This window comes from Camelus bactrianus, chromosome 20 (assembly GCF_048773025.1).
Source record: "Camelus bactrianus isolate YW-2024 breed Bactrian camel chromosome 20, ASM4877302v1, whole genome shotgun sequence".
NCBI classification, from domain to species: Eukaryota; Metazoa; Chordata; class Mammalia; order Artiodactyla; family Camelidae; genus Camelus; species Camelus bactrianus.
Window position 1 is genome coordinate 33299735 of NC_133558.1, and position 21660 is coordinate 33321394.

Consider the following 21660-nt stretch of genomic DNA (forward strand, 5'->3'; position numbering starts at 1 on the left):
AATTCACAGCTATGATTATAAAGGTTTTTTTTTTTATAGGATTATAAAGACTTCTAAGGAACAAGGAAGTGATTATGATATTATATATAATATTAGCTGAGTAAGAGCTGTACTGTACAACATTAACAGAAAAATTAGAATCCTTCTTTCAGGGTGATAAGGAAGTTATGGGTGAATTTATTATTCTATTTAAAAATTTTTCTGTGTTATAATATTGTTTCTAGCAGGAAAGAAAATAAACCAAAGAATATGCACATTCCTTGGTTCCTGCCTTGGGGTTTATTTCCACATATAGGACAGTTTTTAAGCATAAGCATAATAGAACTATGAGCTCTGGGTTGTGACTTAAGAGTCTCTTGACCACACATCATTTACCCTATTATTCTATAACTGGAACCTGACAATCCAATGTTAAGGGTATGTTTTAGGAGCTGTTGAGGGGAAAAAAAAAAGGTTCATTTATCCACACAGTGTATAGTCTGGAGCCAACTAACTTATGATATGAGCCTGATTTATATAAATAGCCTTATGCACCTACTGGAGCCTTTGGAAAGCAGTGCTGGGAAGGGACAGAAGGCAGGACATATAAGACTGAATTGAAATAATACGTTGCGAAGGTCTGGATGGGCACTGGGACTCATAAGAGGCCATGGCATCTGGTACCCAAAATGAAGGGGTAAAGAGAATCTGACTCGTGAGTTAGAGATGAGAATTTTCCTGAGACTGTTCTCATACTTAAAACTGAAAGTATTAGGGATGAGGGATGGGGGATGGGGGAAGGAGGAGGAATGGTTGGCCTAAGTGAAAAAGCATAAGCATATTGACATCAGAGATTGTTCACTGAAAACAGCCCAGAAAGATCTTGCTAGAATGAAACCCAAACTCTACTAGTCACATATATGTGGATAGAGCCTCCATTCAGTTATTTTACTTCCTGTGCCTAAATGTAAGTGGCCATCTCCTCGCACCCATTAGGATGGCTATTATCAACAAAACAAAACAAAACAAAACAGAAAATAACAAGTGCTGGCAAGCATGTGAAGAAATTGGAAACTTGCGCACTGTCGGTGGGATTGTAAAATGGTGCGACCATTATGGGAGACCACACGGAGTATCCTCAAAAAATTAACAGTAGAACTACCCTGTATGATCCAGTAACCCCACTTCTAGGCATATATTCAAATGCACTGAAAGCAGGATCTCAAAGAGATGTTAGCACACACATATTCATGACAGCACTATTCACAACAACCAGAAGGTAGAAACACTCGTGTCCACCTACAGATGAGTCGATAAACACAATGTAGTCTATACATACAATGAAGCAGTATTCAGTATTAGAAAGAATAACATCCTGTGACCTGCTGCAACACAGATGAACATTTATGACATTATGCTGAGTTAAATAAGTCAGCAACAAAAAGACAAATGCTGCAGGATTCCACTCAGATGAGGTATTTAAAGCAGTCAATTCACAGAAATGCCTAGCTTCCAGGGGCTGAGGGGAAAGGGGAAAGGGAGATTATGTAACAGGCACATAGTTTCAAATTTGCAAGATGAGGAAGTTCAGAATATCTATTTCACAACAACATAAATACATTTAATGCTACTGAAATGTACACTTAAAGCAGTGAATATGTTTTTTAAAAAGAAATATACAAATATATTCATAAATGCACGTATGGTTGCACTGCACATGTGCAATTTTTAGAATATTTGCTGGTAGACTAGGTAATTCATGGGCTAGGGTGGAAGAGAAATGGTTTTCATGATGTGTTTCTTTGCTCTTTTTAAGAAATTATTTTTTAACCACATTTACAGATCATTTTTCAATTAAAATGGCTAAATGAAAAATAAAGAAGTATGCTTTTCCCACCACCCCCATCTACCCGATAGCCGTCACCCGAGGACTAACTGGTCAGACTTACAGAAGGCTTGCCTCCTCACTGTTGGACCAACGTGGTAATGCCATTCACACTCTAGAGTCCCCTGTGGGCTCAGGCTCCAGCTAGTCTCCAACCAAGACCACATCACAGCTTAGCTTTCTTCTCTGTCAGTTCTGCTCTCCTCACTCCTGTTTCCCTGCGAGCAGCTCCCTCTGTAAGTAACTTGCACAAGCATTGTCATCTCACAATTTCAAAGCGAGTTTTTAGCATTTTATAAATTAGCAAGTTTTATGAATGTTTAAAAGTTGCTATTTTTTGGGTGGGAAGGGACAGACTGGAATTTCAAAATGTAGAATAGATAAACAAGATTGCACTGCATAGCACAGGGAAATATATACAAGGTCTTGTGGTAGCTCACAGTGAAAAAAAAATGTGACAATGAATAAATGTATGTTCATGTATAACTGAAAAACTGTGCTCTACACTGGAATTTGACACAACATTGTAAAATGACTATAACTCAATAAAAAAATAGTTATAAAAAAAGTTACTTTTTAAAATATTTCTCTTAAAAAGTTTAGATCACTGGGTGCCAGAATGAATACTAAATCTAGCAACTTATGATCATTGTTCATATTGATTATATGTATTAATACAAAACATTGCTTTTTAAATTCTGTATCACTTTAAAACTGTTTTACTTTTATCTATGAATGTAAACTCCTTTCATAAAATATCTCAATTCCAAAAAGAAAGAAATTTTTGTATGTGGATTGTAAGCATGTCTTAGTTATACATAATCTTTGTTTAATAAGAGGCTCAGTGATCCAGAATAACCTATTTCTCAATAATATCACACAGAAGAATTTAGCTATAAACACCCATATAGTTACAAGACGGGAGTTTTAACTGTTCAGCTTGGTTTATGTTTTAGTGCATTAGTCAGGGCTGGAGAGAGAGAGAGATTTTAAGGAATTGGCTCACAGGATTCTGGAGACTCGGTAAGTCCAAAAAATGTGATGAGATAGACCAGCAGGCTGGAGACCAAGGAACAGTTACAGTTCAAGTCCAAAGACAGTCTCCTGCCAGAATTCCCTCTTCTTGGAGAAAGTCAGTCTGTTCTATTAAGGCCTTCAACTGACCAGATGGTGCCCACCCACCTTGTGGAGGGTACTCTACTTTATTCAAAGTTTACCAATTTAAGGGGAGGAAGGTATAGCTTCGTGGTAGAGTGCATGCCTAGCATGAACGAGGTCCTGGGTTCAATCCCCAGTAGCAACATTTAAATAAATAAATATATAAACCTAATTACCTCCCCCCTAAAAAAATAAACCCAAATAAAATTTACCAATTTAAATGTTAATCTCATTCAAAAATACTTTCACAGAAACATCCAGAATAATGTTTGACCAAATACTGGGCCATCATGGTGCAGTCAAGTTGACACGCAAAATTAACCACTACAGTTAACATTTATTCTTTAACTAGCTTTGAAACCATCAGGGAACCTACTCCCCGGGCCTAGGATTTGTCATTTCTCCCCAGCCCAGGGCACGAGGGGTGGGGATGGGGGTGGCAGTAGGTGTGACATCAGCTGATCACGGGGGGTCAGTGAGGGACTCACATCCCTTGACTAGAACACCAGCCCCGGTCAAAGCATCGGGAACTGAGTGCCCTACTGGTTTACATTACCCCACCTTTAAGTAGCTACGTCACTATTAAAGAAAAGAAGAGGATACAAAGTGAGTTAAATTTCCCCATCTGCCAAAAAGATAAAGTAAATGGGACACAGGGCACAGTACCTTACACCCTACCCAGCCCCAACTCTCACACGCATCTCAGCTTTTAGTATGCCGTCAACATGCTTTTATTGTTTTTAAATCAGAATTCATCCAGAGAACCTTTCAGCTATTTCCAAGGCATCACAGACAGTGCTCTCTCACATAGAAGAGAGTATGTGATGGGGGGAAAATCTTCAAAATTGGGAAGGAGGAAAAATGCATTAAATGTAATCATTTAAGAGTGAGTGCAGATTATGACTTAATAAAGACATTAACTTCTTGTTGTATGTAAGTTAAGGTGGATTTTAAAAAAAATTTCTTATGTTTACACTATGGGCTTGTCCCTTTTAAGAATTAGTCAGAATGCATCATATTTGGTAGAATATCTATATAAGGAAATTAAGAGAGGTCTCCAAAAAGTATGCTCATTAAACCCACGAAATAATTCAGCCTGGCTTGTTCATTGAATGAGAAATAAAATATGAATTCTGGAATTCATTTAAATGCCATTTTTTCCTTAAAATATTTTATTTCTTTGAATGAGCCTGCATGTGATTCTGATAATAGAAACTTCAAATTATGATATTCACTCAGAGTTTAGCATATAGCAGTAATAATGACATGGGCTGACGGTAACAAAATATGGCTTCTCTACATAAGAAAGAATAGCAGATGAACTTAAAAAAAAAATGCAAGTTTAAAGAGCAATTTATTCAGTGGCCAGCAAGCAGGGATTTGTATAATCTAGCCTAGAGGAAACAGAGATCAAGATGAGCTTCTAGGATTCTGATCTAATGACATAGATGACCAAAGCTGAACTTTAACAAAAATAAATTGATTCCTCTCTCCAGTCAAACCCCAAGCCTATATGTTGAGTAGCCATGGGCTTACCAGCAGGCTCCCTAACATGAAAAAGGATTCAGTGAAACATCAAAGAAAACATAGATCCTTAAAATATCTTAGCAACTGATCCAACTAGAGTAGGTGGTACTTCATAACATGGTACTAATATCCAGTCCATGCAACATTTAAAACTCCAAACCAGAGAACTGATATAATTACACAACAATGTTAAGTGAGACCCAGTTATTTAAGTGAATACAAATACGTGTCACTTCTTCAGATGTATTGGTTTATATTCTGGAAGTTTCTATGATAATGTTACAGCAGAAATGACTTGACAGGTGGCTCACCAAAAATTTCTGCACCCCTTTCCATAGTGTGGAGTAGTCATGAGAGTCAGTTGCCCAGCCAAGGGGAATTTTTCTCAGGTTCTTTGTGAAGGAGCCGTATGACTCATTCTTGACGTTAAAAGAGTACTCTAGAGTTTCATGAAAGCATAAGCATCCTAGAAATGGGAGTCACAGAGCTGTAGCATTTGCCAGGAGTAACTGTGACCATCTAAGCCAGTGCTGGATAGTCATCCTAAACTCCCCAGGTACTGACAAATGCTGCATTTCTTGATGTAAAGGCAGGGAATCTATATTGAACTTCAGTATATAACCACTTTCTGTCCACATTTTTGCTGTGTTGTGACAACAGCACCTCCAGGGAGGCAAAGGATGCATGGAAGTTAGAGTGAGAAACCACATTTGTAACCAACATACATTTACAGTTTTCTCAGTAACTCTGAAGAAGTGTCATCTAGACACTTCCCAGAGAACTTCTCTCCCTGCAAAGTGAGGGATCGTATTCTTTGCACCCCATGGATATCTGTTCCTCCCGAAAAGCAGGATATCTCAGTGTCTGTCTTGTGGTTCAAGGACCTAATAGATCATGTCACTCAAATGAAAAACAATAAAGTATGATGTTGACACAGACATAGATTGAGTTGGCTGTCACAGTAAACAAGGGTTGATTACCACAACAAACCAAAAAGAAAAGTAGAGATACACAAGATAAAGATGAGAGTCAAGAAAAAGTCCTTATTGACAGCCATTTATGTTATTGGCATATGAGAGTTTGGATGGAGACACTTGCATTAAGCTTCACCCTCCCGAAAACCATTTTGAGTGCTTTTTACTGTGTTGATGATCATAAATCTCAAGTCAGTTTTAGAACCAGTCCACGGTATAGAGTAGCTACTAAATAAATGTTTGTTCAAGGAACAGATTCATCAAAAAGAAGATAATGTAGACAGCACTTTGTGGAGTTTATATTTAAAGAGAAAGAGGTAAGTTGGCCACTAAAGGAAAGAAATAAAGAGTGTCATAACTAATTTTTACTGGGAAATATGAAGATTTCAACAGACAATAAGAAGGACCTATTGGAAAGAGAGAGGCTGAACTACAGGCAAGGGAAAAAAACAAAGTTCAGAGGAAGAGATGGGTTGGAAACCAAGGACAGATTAACCTTAAGAAGAGTGTTTTCATGTAACAGAAATGAAGAGGATAGATTAATGGCAGGTGCTAATGGGTTTTGGTGCTTCATTTGGAGAAGACGAAGTAACTCTCAAAAGATAGTGGGTATTTTCTCCAAAAAACTGGAGGTAAGCGCAGAGGGGAAGGTAAAAACCAAAGTCACAGGTTTAAGAAGCACAGAAAAGACTTGAAAAAGGCATACGGTACGTGGGAAAGTGAGTGGTAGCGGTATTATTGGTCAGTGTCGACAACCGTTTGAAATTGATTCTGAGTTTGAGGGAAACCATTAGACTGCTGTGATGGGGCTTTTTTCAACAGCTCTTAGCTTCTAAATGCTGGCATATAGAAGTTTTCATGAAGAATAGGGCTGCAACTTTGCCAGAAGAATAGAACAAAAGGAGAGAGGATCAAGTCATTTTATAACATAAGTTAGAGAGTTTTGAGATGACAAATCACCTGCATAAAGCCTGAAAACAGAGGGAAATGGCAAAAAAAAGAGGACCAACGAATAGGGTGAAAACAAAATGATCAGTAGACTGTGGGTCCCGAAGAGGTGCATATATTGAACAAGGAACAGAACGGAGAAAACATTATGATCAGAGAGCTAAGATAGTGATTTTCAAGGGGGAGAATTTGTGGCTGTTGATTAGGTCCAAGTATGAGCTAGTGAAGAAGTGAATGTTGTTGGAGATGGTGTGTTTGTGGAACTGAGAGCCCACGGTGTTGGATAAGCCGTCAAGGGGATACTGAATCCCAGGACAAATGCCAGGTATTTTGAGAGTGACCTGCAGCCGGATTATAGTGTCTTTCATAAGTAAAGTGGAGTGACTGCATTGAGAAGGGCGTGAAATATACCTCGAGAGTCCAAGCATTGTATAAAACGGTGGACAGGTAATGTCTGAAAGAGACAGTGGGGCTCCATGGACACCGAGCACATCTGCTCTTAATAAAAAGTCCCTGCTTGGAAGGACGTCAGAGGATGTGGTGACTCCGGTGGTTCAACTGAAGCAGGGATAGGGAGGAAGCTCTGGAAGAGGAGGCTGAGGAGGTAAGGGAGTTGGCTGGGTGTGGAACAAGAGTTATAGAAGTCACAATAGCCAGGCTGAGGATCAAAGGAAGGAGAGGAAGGACAAGGAAGTCCAGAGCATTACGGGAATCATAGCATGGCGGCAGAAGCAGCTCAGGGGTCTTACACGTTTGGCCTTCAGTGCTGAAAATAAAGGGAGGAGGGCTGTTAAATTTCCAGTTCTCTTTGAGAAGAGTGGGGACTAGCCCTAGGGCTCATCTCGACCACTTATTACCTTTACTTGTACGTAAACCCAGCTATAGCAGGCTGAGTGATCATCAGTATTAGCAAGCCCTTTGATTAGACACATATGAGATTTGACATTTTTTCGATATTCCAAAAGACAAGTAAGCAATGTCAGATTATCTTTGGTTAATTGCTAATTATGACAATTTATTCTTTAAAAAATTTTTTATTTTATTTTTTGGAAGAGGTCATTAGATTTACTTATTTATTTTATTTAAAAAATTTTTTTTTTTGCCGGGGTGATGGTAATTAGGTTTATTTATTTATTTTTACAGGGGGTGCCGGGGATGGAACCCAGGACCTCGTGCATGCCAAACATGCATTCTACTGCTTGAGCTACACCCTCCCCGCTGATAATTTATTCTTGTTGAATAAATTATGCAGATCAGCTGAACCCCAGTAAGTCAATCACCATAGTCCCAGCTATCTATTTTTTCTAATTATGATGAAATTAATATTGTCTATTTTTTGTCTTGAAAGTATATCACCTGTGTATACCTTTATTTAAAAGCCAAAGGTGAACATCTTAAAAGGCTTTAGCAGATGAACTAGTTGTAATTTGATTGTTTAATTTTGCAAATAAAGGAAGAAAAATAGTTCTATGAGAAAAATGTGATTGTCTTCGATGTTGTAACACGCATACCAGTAAAAGTGAATACATTTTCATTAACTTCAGCTGTATTTTCGGAATGCGGAGGCGGGAGGGCGTCTGGGGCCACGCGGCTGCACTGGAGGATACTGCCTGTCAGATGTACTGAACAATTCTGGGGCAGCTCTGCCTCAGTGAGCAAAGCTATCATCAGAAACCAGCAGAGACTAGCAGACTTTCTACGGACCTGGGAAAACAAAGGGTAGTGCATTAAACACACACAACAAGCACTCAGAGAAGAGAAACTACAAAAAAAAAAAAAAAAAAGAAAAAAAAAAGAAAGAAAGAAAAGAAAAGAAAAAAGCGATTAGCCTCTGTGTGAAGGTATTATTTTTTTTTAGGTGAACTTCCTCACCCATTTGAAGATCCAATTTGCCAAATTACAACATGTGAAAATTACCGTGATCTGCCATCATAACAAAGGCATTGATGTGTGCCGGCAGGCGCTTTGGTGCGTTCTGATGCCTCTGCCTTTGTCTATTGTTTTTCAAGTGACTGCCTGATAATCAGCGCTCTTTATCTCCTCAAAGATCTCTTAAGGTCTAAAGAAATTAAATCCTTGGAGGAGTCATTGAGAGACATTAGATATGCAAGAATGAATTTCTAGCACAAAGGAGCTCAGCACAGGCATCTTTTCCATTTGGGTGGGGAAAAAAAAAGCATCCTTGCTCTCGTGGTCCACCTGGCAGAGCTAGATCCTTGGCCAGATCTTAGCAGCATGTTCACAGCAAGTGAGAGGTCTGGCCCCTGGAAGGGGGCACTTCCTAACTAACGCCACCATGCCAAGCATCCTCTTAGACGTGGCATTGTGACAGGATGTGGTCTTGGCAATACATTTTCTCAACAAAAACATGAGGATACGGTGCATCTGTCTGTCCATCGACTCTCTAGGTGACGCACTGAAAGGCAGCAAGACCTGGAACTCGGTCTTAGGAACCCATCTGACATCCAAAACACAAGTGCTTCATAACCCAGAGTCATCTTGCTTTCCACCGCGTTCCTAGCAGAACTCACGAACTAAACCTGCTCAGCGAGAATCTGGAGTTGCGAACAATCTCTAAAGGAAGTTTCCATCATAGACTCTTTAATTATTATAGCGACGCCTCAGATGTTCCCAAGGATGTTGGCAAGGACTCAGGAGATACTAGAATCTCTCCTTAGCTTTGTTCGTATCTGGGAGAAAGAATTTGGTTTTTGGACGGTGATCATTGCCTGAGTCATTTTAAAACAGAAGACGCTGGAGCGATGTCTAAACAAAGACACAATGTGCACTTTTAAATAATTATGGATACACAGGAAATTACAGAGAAATCATACAGAGTAGTACCATGAACCCTTCACCTAGTTTCTCCCAATATCTCAAATAACTACCACAATATCAAAACCAGGAATTGACACTGGTACAATCCACAGACTTTATTCAGATCTTAGATCTTTCAGGTGTTCAGATTTCTCCAGTTTTATGTCTGTGTGTGTGTGTGTGTGTATGTATTTCTATGCAATTTTATCACATGTGTAACTACCACCAAATCAAAAGGACACAGCCAAATAATATTTTAAGATTAAAACATCCCCCAAATATAATCATTAAATCTCTTTCTTAATGTTGACATTAGACAGTTGGTAGAATTACAATGTTAATTATCAAAATAATTTGGACAAATAAATAAGGAGTATTTACACCATTTTTCTGTGTAAATTTATATCAGGGTTTGTAGGAAAAATTCATTTTAGATGCTCTAAGGGATTTCTTTATTTAGGAAGGAATCTGGTGGAGAAGACTTTTATACAATGAATTATCATCTCATTTTTTTGGCCATGTTCTTTATCATTTCATAAATAAAGGTTTGCGTTTCAATGTTCCGAATGTCTATTCAGATGATGCAATGTAAGTACTCTGCCACCAGGTGGTGGTCCCTCCAATGTGTGCTTTGAGATTCAAGTTAAAATTAGGAATGATTTTCCACTTAACTCACCAGAACATAACCTCTTCTACTCTTTATATTTAGTGATTTCAGTAATCAGATTTAGCCTGGCATTCAAGAATCTCTATCATCAGTCCCCAGTTTCCTTCTTATGTGTATCTCCCCCACATCCCTGTGTAACAAATACGTGTTATGTCAAATCTGGTTTATTCACCATTTTTCACACATGATTATTCTCATTGCATTTCTGTATCATACTCATCCTTTTTTAACCAGTGCCAAAGTATAGCACCTGGTCCATAGTAGGAACTAAATACATCCTTACTGCAAACCTTTGCTCGTTCAATCCTTTTATCTAAAAGGTTTTACCACCTCCCCTACCTAGCTATAAAAATCCTAAAGGGAAAGCTCAATTTCGATGTCACCTCTTCCATCATTATCAGCAGGCAATGGTCTCCCTCTACCAAAGTAGTGCTCTGTTTTTAGTACAGTTGTAGCTTCTTACATGCTGTCTTAAATTGTAGCTTTTGAACATTAATTCCCTATTTTAATCTCCCATAGCCCTTAGCACAGTTTTTTTGGTATTCAATGACTATTAATTGAATTAACGCATTTCAGTATTATATTTTAGAGGAAAAAAAAATTAAGGAAATTCTTGTAACTATTATCTTTTAAAAATTTACCCTTAACTTTTCTTTATATCCTGAATTCTAACTTGAAGTTAAGTTTCCTACATTATAGTTTCAAAGTCAATGAAGTGCCAAGTTGTTAAGCTTTGGGTGGGCTGGAAGCAATGTTCCTTGAGGTACCAACACTTCGAGATACTCAGCCCTCCTGTTGGGGCAAATCGTCAACCTCTTCCCAGGTTACGCAAAAGTTGGATTCGCTTCTGTCTCACTTACTACTTGAATCAATTAAGGAGGCTCTTCTTTTCCAGTGCTAGCCCCCTCTTTGCCCACGAGTCTCTCTGCTGACCGTACAAGCTTCCTTTTAACATCTAACACCAGAACCTTTAAGAAAAACATTACTCTTTTTCCCATATGAAAAGGAAACATTACAAACCGTAGCTATGTTTTTCTTTTATTAGGATTAGTAGCGAGATGACCTTGAATTGAATGTTCAATAGATCTTCTCTCAGAAGCTCTCTAGCAATAGCTTGAGTTCCCAGCCTGTCCTAGTGCAAAGTTCCCAGAGCTGTTTCCTGAAAGAGTGTATGTTCTTCCTAAAGAAGAGAACATTTTAAAATAAAACTATTTTAAAATGAGGTTTGGGGATGGAAATTTAAGGCAGTTTCATGACAGTGACATTGATCTATTTTGGCAGTTCTGATATATATGTATTGGGTTTTCTCAAAGCTAGGTCACCTTTCTTGGCAACCATTTGCTCTGTTTTAAAAAAGTGATTTCCTAAAGACCAAAGACTACCTTTTTCTACTTAGAGTCCAAATTCACACTGTCAGAACTTAGAATTCTCCAGACTCTCACAGCAGAGCTGCTTTCGGTCAAAGTCCAGCTGGATATAAATGCCCAGATCTACCCTCAAAAGGGTCTCAGTCTCCAGAAGGGTTAATGGTACCACTTATGACAGACCCTAAAACTGTTCCATTCAGTTACATGTATATACTTAACGTTTTCCCCACAGGCAGAACCAGTAAGACGGTGGTCAACTCAGCAGTTTCCATTAGAACTTTCTTCAAATGAGGTGCTATCTCATCCAGAATATGCAAAGTACTGTTCCTCTCATTTATGTGCGTACTTTGCTCTCTAAATCAATTTTCTTAACTTTCGTCAATCACACTATCAATCATTTAAAACAATTTCCCTCTCTTGAGAATTGTACAAGCCAGCTGATTCAACAAAAGTGTACCTTCACATGATTTAAATGTTTTCTAAATAATTTCTTTTTCTGCAGTTTGTGTGAAATGTCAAAAAGGCTGGTCCTTGCTCCCAGAGGTTGTCAGAGGCACAACCAAAGAGCGTCCTCAATTCTTGATTCCCCCCCAGTGGCCAAATGTAAGCCGCTCACCAAACATCTCTTTGTATGATAGGGTTTACAGGAAATCTTTAAAGATCCCCCAAATTAAGTTGACAGTTGCATGCTCTGAGCATCTGAAGGATTCTAAAGTAATAAGAGATGATGATACAGGTTCTCTAGCATCTCAATTTCCTTTCTATAGACCATAAATATGAAACTCAATGTTTACAGCCTAAAAACATTGCTTTATTCATGTCATATTTTCCAAGTGCTTGGTACAGGTTCTGGGTCCAGAAAGGTTTATTAACTTTTCTGCCTAGCAGAAAAATTTTTTTAAATTTCCATTAGTATTTGGCCCAATCCCAGTATTACACTGAAGCACTGGGAAAATCTGGCTCCGTGAAACATAAAATTCCTTTTCCCCAAATATTCAGAGCATCAGATTAGCTGACGACATCAGGGCCAGAGATAAGACAGCATCCATCAGGGTTTTTGGTATTTTGGTTTTATAAAAAAAAAAACCTTGAGAAATTTTGTTTTGAAGCTGATATTTTCAAAAAAGTTCTTTGAATGTTTTAGAACATTTCAATCATGGCTTTTCAAGGGGGAAATTTTAGTGATTTTTCTAACTGAATGGAAAGCTGTGCTATTGCAAACAACAAAGATTTTTTTTTTTTCTTTTTGAAAGTTATTCATGCCCCACTTCTAGGACTGCCAGGGGGATTGAATTTTTTAGAAAAAATGTAACCAGGCAGACGATCAGAGTTATACTGAGTGAGAGACAACCTCGACTCAGAAGTTCAGTATTCTTTTCCTTTCTAAACTTGGAACCCACGGTTTTCAAATGGGTTCTTAAGTTACTCAAATAAGTTTGCATGACCTAGAGCCAAGTTTATTTTATTTTCTCATGCTTCTTTATTGATTTTTTACTAATTTTCCTTTTCTCTCTTCAGTCTCACGTGGGTAACATAAAAGGGTTTGAATTTGCCTGGGTCCCTCATCGATAGGGCAACCCCAACCTTGGCATAAAGCTATACTCATTATTTTTCCTGAAGTCATTTTTTTTTCCACTTGTACATGAAGAAAACTTTTCTGTAGTTCTACGCGCCATTATTCCTATTTTAAGTACAAAAATACTGAGGCTCAGTGTCAAACAGTCCGGTGGTAGAACAGCTGCCATCCAGTCTAGGACTGCTGAATTCCGAGGCCTAATTAACTGCACTCTGCTTTCCAGGGGTTGGTCCTCAACCTTCGATGTGCATAAAATCGCCCCCCGGGGAGACAGACACAGATGCCCAGGCCCTGCCTCTGGAGATGTTGCCTCAATCCATTTCCTTTGGGCCGAGAAATCTGAATTTTTAACAAACACGGCAGACGGTTCTGAAGCAAGTCTTCCCCGTTCCAGTGGAGACTTGACTCCACCTGCCTCCTCTCGTCCGCCTGTGAAGGTGAAGCAAGAGCACACATGCCCAAGGCCTCAGCTCTACCACCGATTGTCAAGCCACATAAACCAGAGTAACCACCTTCCTTGTTTGGATCCTTGTTACTTTAGCCTGTTAAACAGGAATAATTATATCTTCCTTACCTCCAACGATGGATACAAAGATCAAATGACACCGTAGAGGCCACAACAGTTAAAGCATATATTCTAGGAGGGGAGGGTTGAGCTCAGTGGTAGAGTGCGTGCTTAGCATGCACGAGGTCCTGGGTTCAATCCCCATCACCTCCATTAAAAAAAAAAAAAAAGTAAATTAATAAGTAAACCTAATTACCTCTCCCTTTCAAAAAATAAATAAAATAAAAATAAAATACATGAATTTTTTAAAACGTGTATACTCCAATGACAAAAAAACCCCATAAAACACAAAGTTTATTTGGATGCTTTGGTGTAAGTTTATCTCATCACAATATTGCGAAGAATATAAACATTCAGTCTATGTCCATGAGCACTTCGACCTGCCCAGCCTCTATCCAAAATGACTATGGAGTGTAGACAGTCCATTACTAAAGTGCACACACTTGTATGTGCACACACACACACACACACACACACACATATGCACGTGGTTGCCGCTGCTAAGTTAGTGGGGAGACTTTCCACTGTTTCCACTCTAGACATCACCAAACGATAAAAAAATAACAACTCTTTTTAAAACAATGCAGATGGGTTAACACCCAAGTTACCCATGACTGTTACTGACACTCCCACCAACCCACATGGGCATCTCCAAACCCCACAACGGATGGCTCCTTTCTCAGGTCTGTAGACTTCCACTACCTTCTTCAGTGGGAGAAGGGTCCCGAAACAATTGGTTTGACAAACAGAGACTGACACCCTACAGTCACGGCTTGACGTCATGGCACAGCACATGGAATTGTTCTAAAAATGTAGAAACTTTAGCATGTCCTTGTTATTTGAGGGCACAATGCCTTAAGCCTCCCACTTATCTTGTGTCGGCTTTGAAAGGAGCAGACCAGCTGGAAAACAAGAGGCAATTTGCATGTGGAGAATAAACAAAGAGAAGTCTGCCACATACCACGTCAAAAAAAAAAAAAGACAGTTTACATCTTTGTTTGGAAAGGGGAGCAGTAAAGCTGAAGAGCCGGAGATGGCAGCTCAGTAACATGGCACCTTTCCTTTTCTGCCTCCTAAGTCACAGTCTAAATAACCTGACTTGACCTCAGCAAACCATCGGTAGCCTTCTCCCAGGCCTTGCCGAGTCAAAGCTCTTCCCCACTCCAATGTATCAAGCACACAGCGTCAATTTCCTTCAACAGTGAGCTCACCATCTCTGTGCACTAAACAAATTCTGCAGTAGTGAGTCTACATTCCTCTGCCTGCTCTTCACCGTCTTCCATAAAACTTTTTCCTCTGTCAAGTCTCCAATTATTCTCCCATTTGTACTTAATCTCCCCCACCTCCATCCCTTGACCTACATGCATTCATGCACATCCATGCATTTCAGTAAGGTCAGCATCTTCACCATCTCCCAGTTCAGATCTATTCATCTCTGCTTCCTTGTTTCCACTCATATTCTGAATGGGCAAAAAATATTTAGTGAGAACTCTGTGTGCTTAAGAGACTTACCAGGCCCAGTAGGCAAACAGTCAAAAAGGCTCAGATTTAAGGAGCTGGTCTCTAACATGGGTAACAAGACATTTATTTACACACACATACACACACACATCCCCCCTACCAAATACATGCAGAAGGACAGTCTATCTGATCACTGAAATTCGTCTTCTATTTCTCACAAGCACAACACTTGTCTTCATGTCCCAGCCTCTTTCAGAAAAGAGAGGCCAGTGATGGACATGTCTCCTGCAGGCCTGCCTCATAAAAGCCTACAATCATCTATGCTCTTTTTCTTCCTCTGTCTCTCACTAGCTACAGAAGATTCAGGAGAAGGTCCAAGAGAACTCTGGAACAGTGCAGTTTAATAAAAATGCAATACTGCCATAGGTGAAATTTTAAGTTTTCTAGTAGCCATATACCAAAAAATAAAGATAAGAGGTAAAATTAACTTTAGCATTATATTTTATTTAACCTAATCCATGCCAAGTATTGTCATTTCCATGTATAATGAATAAAAATGATTAATTCAATTTTTTAAACTTTTTTTTACACTGAGTTTTCCAAATCCATGTGTATTTCACACTTCCAGGACATCTCAGTTTATCATTTATATCACCTTTCAAATGCTAAGTGGCCACATGCAGGCTAGTGATGACAATTTTGAAAAGCATGGCTCTTGGGGAAGGTGGAGTCCCAAGATGGAAGGAGGTGTCTTCGAATCATTTCATGAAAGGCCACCTCCAAAGTACACGCTTTGAATTATTACATGAGCAAAACCTACCCTTCTCCCTTGTAAAGCTACTGGGATTTTGAGGTTGCTTATTACAACAGTTAGCCTCCCTTACCTAATACGTTCCTATCATATAAATGCACATGCATGGCAGGACACTTTCAGATGCTTTTACCTTCACATCAATGGCACGGACAAAGGGCACTATAGGAGTCTCCAGGAGACATATCTCAGTAGGCTGGAGTAGCCCTGGGTGACTTCACAAGGGAAAATGGTATTTGAGAGAAGAAAAACTAAAATAAACAGAAAAGAACAAGGAAGACATTCCAAGGATTTTAGATAGATAGATAATAGATAGATGATAGACAGACAGGATGGATGGATGGATAGACAGACAGATAGATAGATAGATAGATAGATAGATAGATAGATAGATAGATAGATAGATAGAGATATAAATGGAATATATGAGGGTTCAAAAGAAGAAAAATAAGAGAGAAAAAGGAGAGATCACACCTGATTCTTGCTTCATGAAGAAGGTAGCATTTAAGCGAGGAATTAAAGGATTATTAAAAATAAACAAAAATTTAAAAATAATAAAAGAAAGGATTATTAAATGAGAAATATTTCTAGAAGAACAATACAAAAGGGATTATCCAAAGTACAGAGACTGACATAGGCTGTAATATTGTTTGGCCAGAGCTTAAGACACGTGAGATAGAGTGATGAGGTTTAAAAGCAACAAAAAACATCTTTTCTTTAGTGCATAGAGAGCTGTGAATACCAAGAAGAAGAGTTTGGACGTCACTCTGTAGGCAACAGAGAGCCATTAATTGTTGACTTTGAGTTGTCCAAGCACCACTCGGCCTTGGGCACCAAATATCTTCAGCAGAAAGAACTGTTATATCTCTAACTATTTTCTGTTTTAATGATGGTTATATTTTTAATTTCAAATTCCAATGGTTAATTGCTGGTATATAGAAAAAATTATCTTTCCATATTGACCATTGATCTTGCAACATTGCCAAGTTCAGTTATTAGTTCTTCTGTAGGTTCTCCTCGGACTCTACATAATCATAGCATCTCCAAATAAAGACAGTTCTACTTCTTCATTTCCAATCTGGATGCCTTTTCTTTTTTTTCTTTACTTATTACACCACTATCACCTCCAGTACAATGTTGAATAGAGGTGAAAGCTGATGTAAATGAATCGTTCCTGACTTTAAGGGAAAAACATTTAGTTTTTTTTTTTTTTTTTACAATAAGACTCATACTAGCTGTGGTTTGCATACAGATAACCTTACTATGCTGCAAAAGTTTTCTTCTATTCCTACTCTGCCAAGAATTTTAATAGCTGTTGGACTGTATTAAACGTTCTGTATTCATTGAGATAATCAAATGGGTTTTCTCCTTTGTTTAATAAGATGCATGACCTTGATTTTGAATGTTAACCCAACCTTGCATTACTGGAATTAGAACCACTGTACTCACTACATGTTTACCCTTTATATATTATTGGATTCAGTTTGCTAAAATTTTATTTAGAATGTTTGCATCTATGTGTACAAGGATTATTGGTCAGCTGTTTTCTTTACTCCTAATATTTTGTCTAGTTTTAGTATCACGGTAATGCTGGCCTCATGAAATGAGTTGGGAAGTATTTCCTGCTCTTCTATTGTATAGAAAATTTTGTGTGGAATTGGTATTAAATGTTTAGGAGTATTAAGCAGTAAAGTCATCTTATTCTGGAGTTTTCTTTCTGGAAAGTTTTTTAACTTCAAAATTCAATCTTTTAATAGATAAAGATTTATCATGTGTCTATATCTTTATGAGGAAGCTTTGATAGTGTGCGTAGTCCAAGGAATTTGTCAGTTTTATCAAAGATGTCAAAGTTATTGACATGGAGTTCTTAATAATATTCCCTTATTGTTCTTATAATATTTGTATAGCCTTAGTGATATTGCCATTCAGATTTCTGATATTGGTAATTTGTATTTTTCTTTTTTCCTGATCAATCTGTCCAGATGTTTCTCCATTGTGTTGACTAAAAAACAAAAAACAAAAACCAAAAAATCCCCTCAATTTTAATTATTTTCTCTGTTGTGTTTCTGTATTGTATTCCATTGATTTCCACTCTAGTCTTTATGATTTACTTTTTTTCTACTTTCTTTGGCTTTTATTAACTCCGTCTTTTTTCTAGTTTCTTAAGGTGGAAGTGGATGTTGTTATTTAAGACCTTTCTTCTTTTCTAACATAAGTGCCTAATGCTGTAGACTTTTCTTTAAGTACTGATTTAACCGCATCTCACAAATTTTATATGCAGTGCTTTCATTTTTCTCTCAGTGCAAAATATTAGTTTTCCCCTTGATTTGTTTTTTGACCTGTGGGTTATTCAGGTGTGTGTTATTTCATTTTCAAATATTTGGTTATATTCCAGAGATTTTCTGTTATTAATTTCTAATTTAATTTCGTCGTCACAGCTTATTTCGTATGACTTGAATTCTTTTAAACTCATTTAAACTTCTTTTATGGCCCATATATGGTCTCCCTTCATATATGTTTTATGTACATTTGAAAAGAATAAATATACTTCTATTGTTAAATACTGTTCAACCAACGTTGATGAGACCGGGTTGGTTGACAAGGTCCAGATCTCTGTTTTACAGATTTTCTATTTGTTCTGTCAATTATTGAGATGGGGAAATAAAGTCTTGGACTGTAATTGTACATTTTGTTTAATTTTTCTTAGAGTTCTACCCGTGTTAGCAGTTCTTTCATTAAGTACACAAACATTTAGAATTGTTATGTCCTTTCGATGAAAGACCATTTATCATTACGGTAATAGTCTTTGCTTTGAAATCTACTCTCTCTAATATTAATATAGCCACTCTAGGGATGTTTCTAAATTACTGCTAGCAGGTTATATCATCATCTAGCCTTCACTTTTAAACTGGCTGTGTTTCTATGTTTGAAGTGCCTTTGTGGTAAACGGTATATTTTTAGGTCTTGCTTGTTTTATCCAGTCTGACTGTCTCTTTTGATTGGGTTTTAGACCATTTATATGTAATGTGATTATTTATATGTTTAATCTGTCAGCCTGCTACTTGTTTTCAAATTGTCCAATTTGTTCTTCTCCCATATTTCTCTTTTTCTCCCTTCTTTTGGATTTTTTTTTAAAAGCTCTATTTTATTTTCTCTCTTGGTTTATTGGCTAAAACTTCTTATTTTATTACTTTACAGGCTGCTTTAAATATTTACACTTTTAACTTATTACATCTTTATACACCTGTAACTTATCATCGTCTACTTCCAGGTGAGAATCTATCATGTGTAATGTAAGAAGTTTAGAATATCTTATTTCCATTTTTCCACTCCCAACCCTTATGCTATTGCTCTCATACATTTTACCTTAACATATGTTATAATCCCACCAACATTGTGATTATTTATATTTAAATAGTCAGTTATCTTTTTAAATGACTTGAGTAATAAGGGAAAAAATGTGTTTATCTACATTGTTACCATTTCTTCATTCCTTTATGCAGATCCCTATTTCCAGTTGATATCATTTCCCTTTTGCCCAAAGAACTTGCTACAATACTGTGAAAGTTTATTAGTGATGAATTGTTCAATTTGTGTACATCTGATACATTCATATACTCTGGATATTGGCCAAGATTAATATAATGCTCTCAAATGTAACTCTGTAAAAGTTCCTTCCTGCTATTTTTTTTTTTTTTGGTCTATAATTTTAAGATTGTTTTTTTCTAGTACAAGTTCAAATAATGATCCCCATCATCATTGCTAGCATTTACTGAGACTTCTGATTTTCTAAGAGTCATATTGAGCACTGTAACATACAGTATCTTGTCGAATCTTTGTAACTAGAATAGCTTACTGTTAGCCTCACTTTACCTACAGGGAAACTGAAACTCAAATAGATTGTCATTGCACAAGGTTACTAAATCACCAAAACTCTGGAAGACATGAAGGACACAGTACTGCTTGGAAAAATACTGACATTGACAACCCTAAGTTTCAGTGATCTCAAACAGACTAGACTCTGAGTATGAAAAACCTTTAAAAAGATTTTGAAAAATTCAGTTTATATATTTTTATATGCATACCCAAGTGTGATAAAATGTAAAATCTGTGTCTAAATAGATATCAAAATCTGTTTTAATACATAGAAAATAAGCATTTTAGTAATAAGAAAGCATAGTGTCATATAATTGGCATCATGTATTCCTTCTTTATGGTACATAAAATGAAGGAGCATCTTATAATCAAAAGTATTTTAAATACAATAAAATGCGGTATGTCACTAAACAAGAACTACATTTTGAGGTTTTTTGTTTGTTTGTTTTTTATAAAATATCAGTAGAATCAATAGTATCTGTGCACATTACAGCCTCTGATGAAAGGGAGCATGTTTTCTCAAGATAAAGAATCAAAATTAGAATTGGACTGTGCACTGTGACCATAAAACATAACAAAGAAAATGGCTGAATTAAGATCCTCAAACTTGGCCTCATTAGTATTATATTAACCACTTATAAAAAAATCATTGTTTCCCATATAAAAAAACTGCTGTATCAAATGTATTGCTTTTATTTTATTCTTTCTTGGTGACCTTTGAAACAGAAAGAAAAGTGTAGATCAGGCTACATAAATAATTGATAAATGTATTCCTTTTCTTTACCAATAAGCCCCTTAAGCATGAAACTTTCGGGGTGGGGGGGAAGAATGGATGAAGAAAAAAAAAAACAACCTGCTAACTTAAATTCCCTAAATAATATACCAAATGTGGAATGATATTAAGAGAGGTCTTTCTCTTCTTCTTGCAAAATAGTCATCTTCTCATTACTGAATTGACCTCCCAATGATGTATTTCGGTATCTCTTGAGAAATCAATAATGTCAAGGAAAAGTTGGGGGTGTGAGTGGTGCACTCTGGGTACCAGCAATAAGAGATTATGTTGGCTATAGAAAATCTTAAAACAGTGATGCAACCAACTAAAAGTTGATCTGCTTTTCCTTATCACCATGTACCAGCAATTGTGAATAAGGTCAGTCATACTCACTTCTCCCTGACAGAATGGGATACTCTCACATACCATTTCCCAACTGGATCATCAGATGCAAAAAAGAAAATGAGGTTAATGTGATGAAGTTTGGGACGATAAAGGGTGCTTGGAGGAGACGCTTGTCAATCATTCTAGGTGCCCTGCAGGGGGGTTAACCGATGCCCACCATATAGAAATTCAAATATTCACAGAGCTAAGGGCTTCATACAGAAGATTTCCTTCACGGTTTTCTTACTCACACCCAAAACACGAAAAAGGAAATTATAACATCAAGCATTTGTGTAATTAATAAGTCAAATAAAAATTGGCAATAACACACTTCCTTCTCGCTCGTTTCTGTCATACACCACACCCGAAGGCAGAAGCAGATCTCACAGAACAGCTTTCTCTGCAGCCTGGACGACTGCTTGGCACCTGGATAATGAGGCGAAAGCATTAAATCCAAGGTTTTTGAAACTATACAAATGGAAGAATAGCAAAATTGTTGGTCAGGAACAAAAAAAGTGGGAAAGTGATGATCTTTACATGTATCATTTGTGTTCTGCTGGTCACTGTGGTTATGCACACCATAGACAATCCGTGTTGACAAACCATCTTTTATAGACTTACTAGTTGCATAAGGCTTTTTTTTTTTTTTTTTTAATTTACCCCTCTGGAACCATGTGGGTAGACAGGTGTTAGGGTTAAAAATTCATATGGTATGTGATAGGATTTTGGTGAGGAAATGGAGCAGAAGGGATGGACATTTTAACAGCTTGTGAGGTTTTAGAAGTAGAAAGGGGAGGGGGAGAAGTATTTTGCCCATTGAAAAAAATAACTGAAATACACAATTGTGCGTACTGAGGAATCAAAAGGTCTCGCTCTCAAGTTAGAGAAGAGAT